Source organism: Zootoca vivipara, chromosome 3 (assembly GCF_963506605.1).
Source record: "Zootoca vivipara chromosome 3, rZooViv1.1, whole genome shotgun sequence".
Taxonomy (NCBI): domain Eukaryota; kingdom Metazoa; phylum Chordata; class Lepidosauria; order Squamata; family Lacertidae; genus Zootoca; species Zootoca vivipara.
In genome coordinates, this window is record NC_083278.1 from 55,709,485 (window position 1) to 55,718,666 (window position 9,182).

Consider the following 9,182-nt stretch of genomic DNA (forward strand, 5'->3'; position numbering starts at 1 on the left):
ATCCCTGGGTGCAAGGCTATCCATATCCCTTTCACTATGGGGCAATAGCGATGTAGGCCACATCCACACACCATACATTTAAAGCACTATTATACCTGGTCCTTTTATATACACCAGCAGGCACCAACCAGGCAGTGACTTTGCCATAGCTCGCCCTCCCAAAGAAACCCAGGGAGTGTAGTTTATTGAGGATTCTGAAAGTTCTTCAGGGACTCCTAGAGCTACAATTCCCAGAGTTCCTTGGGAAGACAGCCTGATAAGCCATTCTGGGAATTGTAGTTCTGTGACAGTTTCCTAATAACTGTCAGCACCCTCATCAAACAACAGTTCCCAGGATTCTTGAGGGAAGCCATGACTGTTAAGAGTGATATCATAGTGCTTTAAATGTATGGTGCAGATATGGTTGTTTTATGGTTCTTTTTTTGGGCCGTCTTAAGTATATTTGGCGCCCTGGCGCCGTGGTGCGACAGATCCCTCTGGTGCCCCCGCCCTGCCCCGTTTCCCAGCGCGGTGGGCGGGCGCAGCACGCAGTGGGGCTGGCGGGCACAGCCGCGCAGTGCCCCCCTGGTGGCACGGTGCCCTGGCGCCCTGCGCCACCCAGCCTGGCCATAGGGCCAGCCCTGGGGACTTGGCTGTTTTATGGTTCTTTGGAAAGGGGCCAAGGGAGCATAGTTCTCCCGCAGTTGCAATTCCCGTGATCAAAGGTTACTCATGGAACCAAACTTGTTTGCACCAGCGTGCTTAATTTAATAATAATTAGCCACCCTAGGTTGGAATGGAGGGGTGTGTGTGTCTTTAACATGTTGCCCTGTCATGGTGTAGATCAGAATTGCCGCCCACTCGGAGCTCATCTGCACAGAAAGAAATAAATGAAAGTGGCACGGTCATAATAGTTTTTTGGTTGAATTTTGAATCAGGACTGAATCCAGAAGGTTGGTGTTGGTATAAGGGCTCAGTTGTTAAAGAAGCATTTCCTAAAGATTGCATCAAAGCAGGCATAGGCAACCTTGGCTCTCCAGATGTTTTGGAACTACAACTCCCATGATCCCTAGCTAACAGGGCCAGTGGTCAGGGATCATGGGAGTTGTAGTTCCAAAACATCTGGAGAGCCAAGGTTGCCTATGCCTGCATCAAAGCATGCACATAATACATTTCCTTAAGCACTGAGTTAACACACACTGCATTTATTTATTTATTACATTTCTATCACACTTTTCCTCCAAGGAGCTCAAGGTGGCATACATAGTTCTCCGCTTCTCCATTTTATCCTCACAACAACACTGGGGGTAGGTAAGGCTGAGAGTGAGCAACTGGCCCAAGGTCACCCAATGAGCTTTGTGGCTGAGTGGGAATTGAACCCAGGTCTCCCAGGTCTCTTCAGCACTCTAACCACTTACACCACACTGGGTTTTTTTTTAAAAAAAAAAAAAGCTGAGAGGGGGTAGTTTCCAACTGGACACAATGTTCAGTATCTCTCATTTCAGCTTCATCACACATAATTTTGTAGTCCCTGCCCTTAGATTTTTAGCAACTCGACGGAAAGACATTAAACTGGTGAAATTTCCCACATCACATGTCAATCAAAAATCATCTGCTAAATTTCTGCTTTTCAGGATGCTGGCACAGGAACAGGCTAGTCAAAGTTAGCAATCCTAGTAAAAGATAATAGCAAAATGTTTTGCTAGTTAGTTCCCATTTGGGAGCTCATCTAGAAATCAGGGGGCTAGATTTACAGTCTGGGGTTTGATAATTTACCAGGAGATAAGCTTGTTATTCTACATGTCTGTGTTAGACTTTGGGAGGGGGAGGCCTCAGAGCTAGCATTAAAAGTACACAAACGAAACCACAACACAGGATCTTTTCTTTGTGGTCGAGATGGTTAACATTTTACAAAGATATTTGCTGTGCTGTGCTGAGAAACTTGAATGCTGTCCGGAAAGGTTTCACTTGAATGGAGTGACTGAAAACCAACCCCAATATATCAGGAACATGCAAGCAGCTGTGGTTCGTGAAACACTGATTCTTTATCTGACAGCGCCAAGGAAATGCCAAGTTATGTTGGGTTAGCACATGAACTCCTGATCTTGTCACATTTCTGGTTTCTGCACTTCAGAACAATGAAGCATGTACCTTTTTCCACAGTCAAGATTAAACAGTTCAAGCAGTCAGTGTGAAAATAAAAAAGCTATTTTATTGCTTCTTGTTTTGAACTATTCCAATTGCCTTTTCCATTCAAGTTATAACTTAAAAGTGCATGGTTAGCCATACCCGTGTGGATGGTAAACCTAAACATTTCCTTTTGCTCCTTGTCTCCTCTGAGATCGGTGAGACTCTGGACCTAATGGTCTCAGATTTTAATGGGTTCAAATGGGTTCATTCACTTCAAATTTGTAGCAAGTTGGCTTTGCCTTGCTCGTTTTGGGGATTGCTTCTGCTCATTCAGTTGAGTGGGACCCCATACATCTGCCCAGTAGAGGATGGTTTCCACTGGGATTGATAGGGCAGAAGGCAGGAAGACCAACAGCAGGTGGAACCAGAGCCAATGATGGGCAATGCCAACTGATTCTGGTTCTGTCTCTATTGTCCTCTATGTTGTGTTCTACAAAGGCAGTACTGAGACTAAGGCTCACTGCCAGGGCCACCCCATGGAGCATAGCTGTCAACCCCCGGATTTGAAGATAAGGAATCCTATGGGGCTGAATAAAGGAATTTCCCGCAAAAAATGGAAAGTTGACAGCACTGCCATGGACTGGATGCAAGTAAGGAAGCAGGCAGGTGGGTAAGGTAAGGTAAGAGCTTGCAGAGGTGGATTTAGGGCAGTGTTCCCAGTTCTGCCACACTGGGCAAAAAGACTAGGAGGTGCCACAGGACACCACAGCTATGATGTAGTGAATTGAGCAGAATAGAAGGGGAGAGGCAGGTGTGTGCCTGTGCCAAATCTTGTCCTTGCACAGGGTGCTGCCCCCTGGAGATTGGTGGGGAAGCACCCCATTTGTTCTAATGGACCAATGTCCACTGCTTCTGCCCCCAAAGTCCCACCACGGTGGCACCACAGCCTGGGATGTTTACTGCCTGAGAAATGATGCTGAAGAGCCAAGGAATGCATGGATTTCACAATAGCTGTGGTTTTCATATGTCACAAGGAACCCTCGGGTTCTTCAGTGAATTTCCAGAGGGTTCTCACAGAGAAAATGATAAATGGTGGATACATTGCTGGAAAGGTACTTTCTTTCTGGTTGGAGGAATATCACATGAATATCCTCAGGACCATTTGCAGAACAGAGTATTTATGTGAAAGATGCTTAGGCCTTCCTTAGTAATCTGGAAGGGTTCCTAGAGATTAGGAACATGCAACCCTTCGAGGCATGTCTTTCCAAGCAAAATCCAGTGCAGCTGTTCCATACAATTGGAGGCATCTGGACAGCCTCTGTGGGAAACAGGATGGTGGATCAGATCACTAGTCTGATCCACTGGGGGTCTTTTTATGTTGTAGCTGAATGAGTCTTATTTGCAGGAATGCTTGCATGTCTGTCTCTTCCTTAGCCTTTGCCTGGATGGAGATTGGGCCCCTATAGTTCTGATGAGCAACTTCCATGCAGCAGTATCAGAAATGCAGCCCAGTCCTACAAATGTTTATGTAGAAGGCAGTCCAATTTAAGTTAATTGGTCTTACTCCTAGATAAGTGTCAGATAGCAGCCTTTGAGGTTCTTTCTATAGATACCCAAGTTCAAGCAGAAAGTTTGAAAGGTATTCTATTGGTTCTCCTATTGAATGAATTAACTTTGAAATGAGGATTGGAGCTCTTTCCCGCGGCAGATCCAAGGCGAGCCCGTGCCGGTGCCATGAAACTGAACACCTCCTTCCCAGCCACCGGCTGCCAGAAACTAATTGAAGTAGATGATGAGTGCAAGCTGCGTGCCTTCTATGAGAAGCGCATGACCACAGAAGTATCTGTGGATGCTCTTGGCGAGGAGTGGAAGGGACATGTTGTCTGCATCAGTGGAGGCAATGACAAACAAGGCTTCCCCATGAAGCATGGGGTCCTGACTCACAGACGTGCCCGCCTGCTTCTCAGTAAAGGCCACTCATGTTACCGCTCTAGAAGAACTGGAGAAAGGAAATGCAAATCTGTTTGGGGTTGCATTGTTGATGCCAATTTAAGCATCTTGAATTTGGTCATTGTGAAGAAAGGTGAGGAAGATATTCCTGGACTGACTGACACCACTGTGCCTTGCCGGCTTGGTCCCAAGAGGGCTAGCAAAATCCGAAAGCTGTTCAAAACTCTTCAAAGAAGACGGCATCCATCAGTATGTGGTGAGAAAACCATTGAACAAGGAAGGGAAGAAGCCCAGGACCAAAGCACCCAGGATTCAGCTCTTGGAAACTCCCAGGGTCCTACAACACAAGTGCAGGCGTATTGCTCTGAAGAAGCAGCGTACCCAAAAGAACAAGCTTCTGGCTAAAAGAATGAAGGAGGCAAAGGAAAAACGGCAAGAGCAAATAGCTAAGAGGCATAGACTTTCTTCTTTGAGAGCCTCCATATATAAATACAAATCAAGCCAGAAGTAAATGAAGAACTGTCTTCCTAAAAACATTAAATAAAACATTTATGGGGGGGGGGGAAGATATGAGGATTGGAGAGAGGAGACACTGGAGGATGGCATTCATCACAGAACTCCCGTATACTGTTAGAGAGAGCAACTATTAAGTATGTGAGCTTTTTATTTCTCCAAAAAGTAATTGAGGAATGCCTGATGGGATCCGCACCTATAGCAAAATCTAGGAGATATTCTGAAGCTATCAATGCACATTTAAATAATCTCTGTTCATCATTTGGTTGATAATAAGTACAGTACGTATAAATTCATCTTACATTTTCCTGCTCTAAAATATGTTGGCTGTTTTGCCTTTAAAACTAAGAATAATCCAAAAATAAATTACAATTATATATTTCTTTTTTAAAAAGCAAAACAAAACAAACCCCTTTGAGCTAAGAGCTCGTATGTTGAGTGGGAGCTTGAAGAGAATTAAAACAGCTGAGAGAAAAACCCTCGTATGGCTTTTTCTTTTCACCCTAGAGGGAGATTCTGCATCACATGTGAAGTCCTAAGGAACCAGCCATCTTTTAATCCCAGCTGGTTATAGGTTCCAAATGAGATGAAAAATAAATCTCCCCCAGACTGAATAGAAAGAAACGCTTAATACTTCCACATCTCTGTAGGCTCTCCCAAACCTGTAAGTGTTCCCATTAGAGCCTGTCCGCTGCACTGCTGGGTGCTGTCAAATCAATCATAAACTAGGTTGTTGTGTTGCAACACAACAAGACTGATCCGGGGGACAGGGACAGACTTGTTACTTTCCATTTCAGAGTATTTGTTTCATCAAATCTGTGCTTGCAGGCTCTTTTCCATATTATAAAGGAAAGGTTTTCCTTTACTGATTGCACAAACCTTGGCTTATCATTAGACTGCCTGGTTGCAATGACATTGCCTAGCAAGATACAGTGAAGGCAAGAGTGTCTGACATTCAGAATTCCTAAACGAAAAGCTTGCTGTTGAAATACCTGCAAATTAAATTAGTAATATCACTGTATCTCTGTTCCTGGTGCTTTATAGAATGCAAGAACATAGGTCCCTGATCTGAAGAGCTTACATATATAAGAAGCCAATTAGTTAGGCTTCGTATACACCCATACAATGGACTAGTTGACAGTTAGGCCAGGCACAGGCAACCTTGGCCCTCCAGCTGTTTTGGAACTACAACTCCCATGATTCCTAGCTAACAGGGCCAGTGGTCAGGGATCATGGGAGTTGTAGTTCCAAAACAGCTGGAGGGCCAAGGTTGCCTATGCCTGGTTTAGGCAGAAAGTGAATCAATTGTATCCTGCCATATTGGTAACAGTAACACTCCTAGACAAGAAGTTACAAAGATATGTTTGTCTTTACAGCATGTGCCCCCTTTTCCATCTCTCCCAGCCAAGGCCATCCTTTCCATTTGGCTTAGTGGCGCGGTGTGCCAGGGCGCCTCCCCATCAGGGGCGCTGGGCTAGGGCGCCCAGCAGCCCCGTGCACTGCTCATGTTCGAGGCGGTGAGTGAGGTGCTGCTGCTGAAGCAGCCTAGCTCTGCCACTGCCCCTCCTCTGTCGCACTTGCAGGGGGCGGTCAACTGTATCCTCCACCATGCGCTGTTCCCACCATGCCCCCTCACAACAGCAGGCTTGCAAGGGGGGGCGGCGGGAGCAGCGCCCGAAAGGGTTCCTTTCGGTGCACTGTTCCTGCCACGTCCCCTCGCAACAGCAGGCTTGCTAGCTGCCGTTCCAACAGTGCCTAGCAAGTCTGCCCAGGCGAGGGGACGTGGCGGGAGCAGTGCCTGAAAGGGCTCCTTTCAGTGCGCCTAGCAAGCAGGGGGGGTGCCCCCAGAGGTATTTTGCACCACGGCACTGGATACCCTTAAGACATCCCTGCTCCCAGCCTACATCTAGGTTTTCATATAGCACAGATGAACCAAATTCCAGGGTTTTAATCAGAGTTTACGCCTGGGATTTATTTTCATGAACTGTGTGACAAATTGCTACAGTCTAGATTAAACCCCAGACACCAGCATTCGGTTATTGGGCCCCTCAGTATCTCACCCAGTCACTTACATTGGTTGTCCATTGTCCAACCTTGTCGCTATCCAAGTGCTCACGAATGAGTATCTCATAGAACTCCCAAAAACAAATGCATAGTCCACAACACAGAAGGAAGGATCTGTCTGGGGATGTGGGTATAGACCAGCCTTTTTTGGTGATTGTTGGAGGTGTGGGAAGTTTTGGGGAATTCTGCTACAATCGTATGCACCTGAATCCTGTGATTCAGGCAACATTCCTCTGAAAACCTATTGTCTAGCATGCCTAAAGTCCCAAATGAAATGAGTCTGGATTATACCATTAGAAGAAATGCCACAAGAATATATTGTAGTAGGAAAACATAGTAACTCAGCACATTCCTCTAGGTGCTCTTTGGACATTTAAGAGGTCACTAATAGCCAACACTGCTGAAATTACCCTCACATATGTTTTTAAAATTATACAGTATATAATATAGGTTGCCTTGAACAGTATGGCAAGATTAACAATGGTGTGGAAGGGGGAAAAACAAAAGGAGCTCTTCTGGAAAATGCTTATTGGGAAAAACAACAACCCACAAGCAGGAGAGGAGCAATGAGTAGCCAGTTTTTAAAATGAGGCAATCAGGGAACAGGGAACAGTGTCTGAAGGTTGGAATGCTATGTTCAACAATATTGACAAGTGAAGCTTCACTTCTTTCTGTGCCTTCAGTAGCTCAGCAAGTAAAGCTTCACATGTGTGCACACACACAAAATCTCCCTGCCATAAACTCTTTTTATCCTTATGCTGTAAGTAGAAGAACAGCAAATAAAAATAAAAATTATCAGATGTCAGTGATGATGCCAGCAAAATCTGCATCAGAAAATGGTGCTTCCAGATGAAAATTCATTAGAACTTTAGTGCAAATGTCTCTGAAAAACACATTTTGGCATCCACTTTTGCCTAATATAGACATTTTCACAAGCATTTTCACCTAAAGTTATGCATTTTTGTGCATTTTCTCTCTCTAATGTATGCATGTTTTTCTCTAATGTATGTATAATTTGGGCAGGACTTAGACCAGCAACTCACTGTTCAGAATTCTGTTTGCTCTGCTCTAATAGTCCTCCTGAGCAATTTCTCCTAGTATGATTAAAATTTAGCATCATTTTCTCCATCATGGTAATGGGACTACAACCTAGGCTGGGCCCTCATAGAATCACAGAATTGGAGAGTTGGAAGGGACTCGAAGGGTCATCTAGTCCAACCCCATGCAATGCAGGCATCTCAGCTAAAGCATCCATGAGAGATGGCCACCCAACCTCTGCTTAAAAACTTCCCATGGGAGACCATTCCAATGGATCTCTGGGCCCCAGAGAAATGCATCCTTTCCCCATTCCTGCTTGTTCTTTTGGGCTCGACCCACTGCTGGTCTTGGAGCCCTGACAAATCTTCTGTAGGAGCAACCTGGCTATCCTTTGGACACAGCCCTGTTAACTGGACTGTGTTATTAGAACTCATTACTCTGGATGTTATTTTCTGAATCGTACCAGCCGTGTTCAGGAAGGGGAAACACACACAAACACACTAGTTCCATTGTCATCTTTGTGTTCCAGGGTTGCACTGAGGAAGCCTATTGTACCTGGGAAAGGTTCCATAGATTTTGGAACCACGATTTTCCAGGGTTTCAAAAATGCATGTGAGCTTCCATAGGTACAGGTGGCTTCTCTACTTAGAGTTGCCTTTGAGGATTCAGAAGGTGGCAGGGCAGAGCTAGAACACTTCTGCATTTATTTAAGCCCTATTATGAATGCCTGAATAGGGCCATTCTAACAGGGCTTTCTGTGATTTGTCAAATATGCAACTCTGTAAGATCTTCAACAAAGAGACCTTCAAAGCTGGCATGTGAATGTGCTTAACATATTAAGCAGGAATCAAATAATTTTTGCTCAAGTCTGACTGATTGCTAATTCATTGATATAAAGAGGTGTTTCTACACATTTTTAGCAAGTGGGTTAAGGGTGGGGAGTTTGCACACTGAACATTTCTAACCATTGTTAGAAGAAAAAACCTCTTCTCCCGTTAAGGCACCTAAATGAAGCGGCTAATTTTTCACAAGGGCAGAGCAGCTGTTACTGTAAACCCCTCACAAATTCAAGCTTGCACTCAGAGCTTTCAGACATTTGGTAGAACCAAAACATTTCAATGATGCCATTGTTTATTTATAGCCTGTTCACAAAATGTTGCGTGTTAAAATACCACATTTGAAAATAAGGACACTTGATTTAAGTTGCTGAACTTAAAGCTGTTTTCCAGTGTACTTGAGAAGACAGATCATTATAGTACAGTGGAACCTCGGTTTATGAACACCTCAGTTTACAAATTTTCGGTTTATGAACGCCGCGGACCGATCTGGAACGGATTAATTCACTTTCCATTACTTTCAATGGGAAAGTTCACTTCAGTTTATGAACGCTTCAGTTTAAGTACTCCGCGGACTGTCTGGAACAGATTAATCCACTTTCCATTACTTTCAATGAGAAAGTTCGCTTCAGTTTATGAACGCCTCAGTTTATGAACAGACTTCTGGAACCA

General features: G+C 44.6%; 1 pseudogene; it reads left to right on the plus strand.

Moving 5' to 3' along the window:
- Positions 1 to 3,840: 3,840 nt before the first annotated feature.
- On the plus strand, positions 3,841 to 4,570 carry LOC118082838 (small ribosomal subunit protein eS6-like; annotated as a pseudogene).
- The last annotated feature ends 4,612 nt before the right edge of the window (positions 4,571 to 9,182 follow it).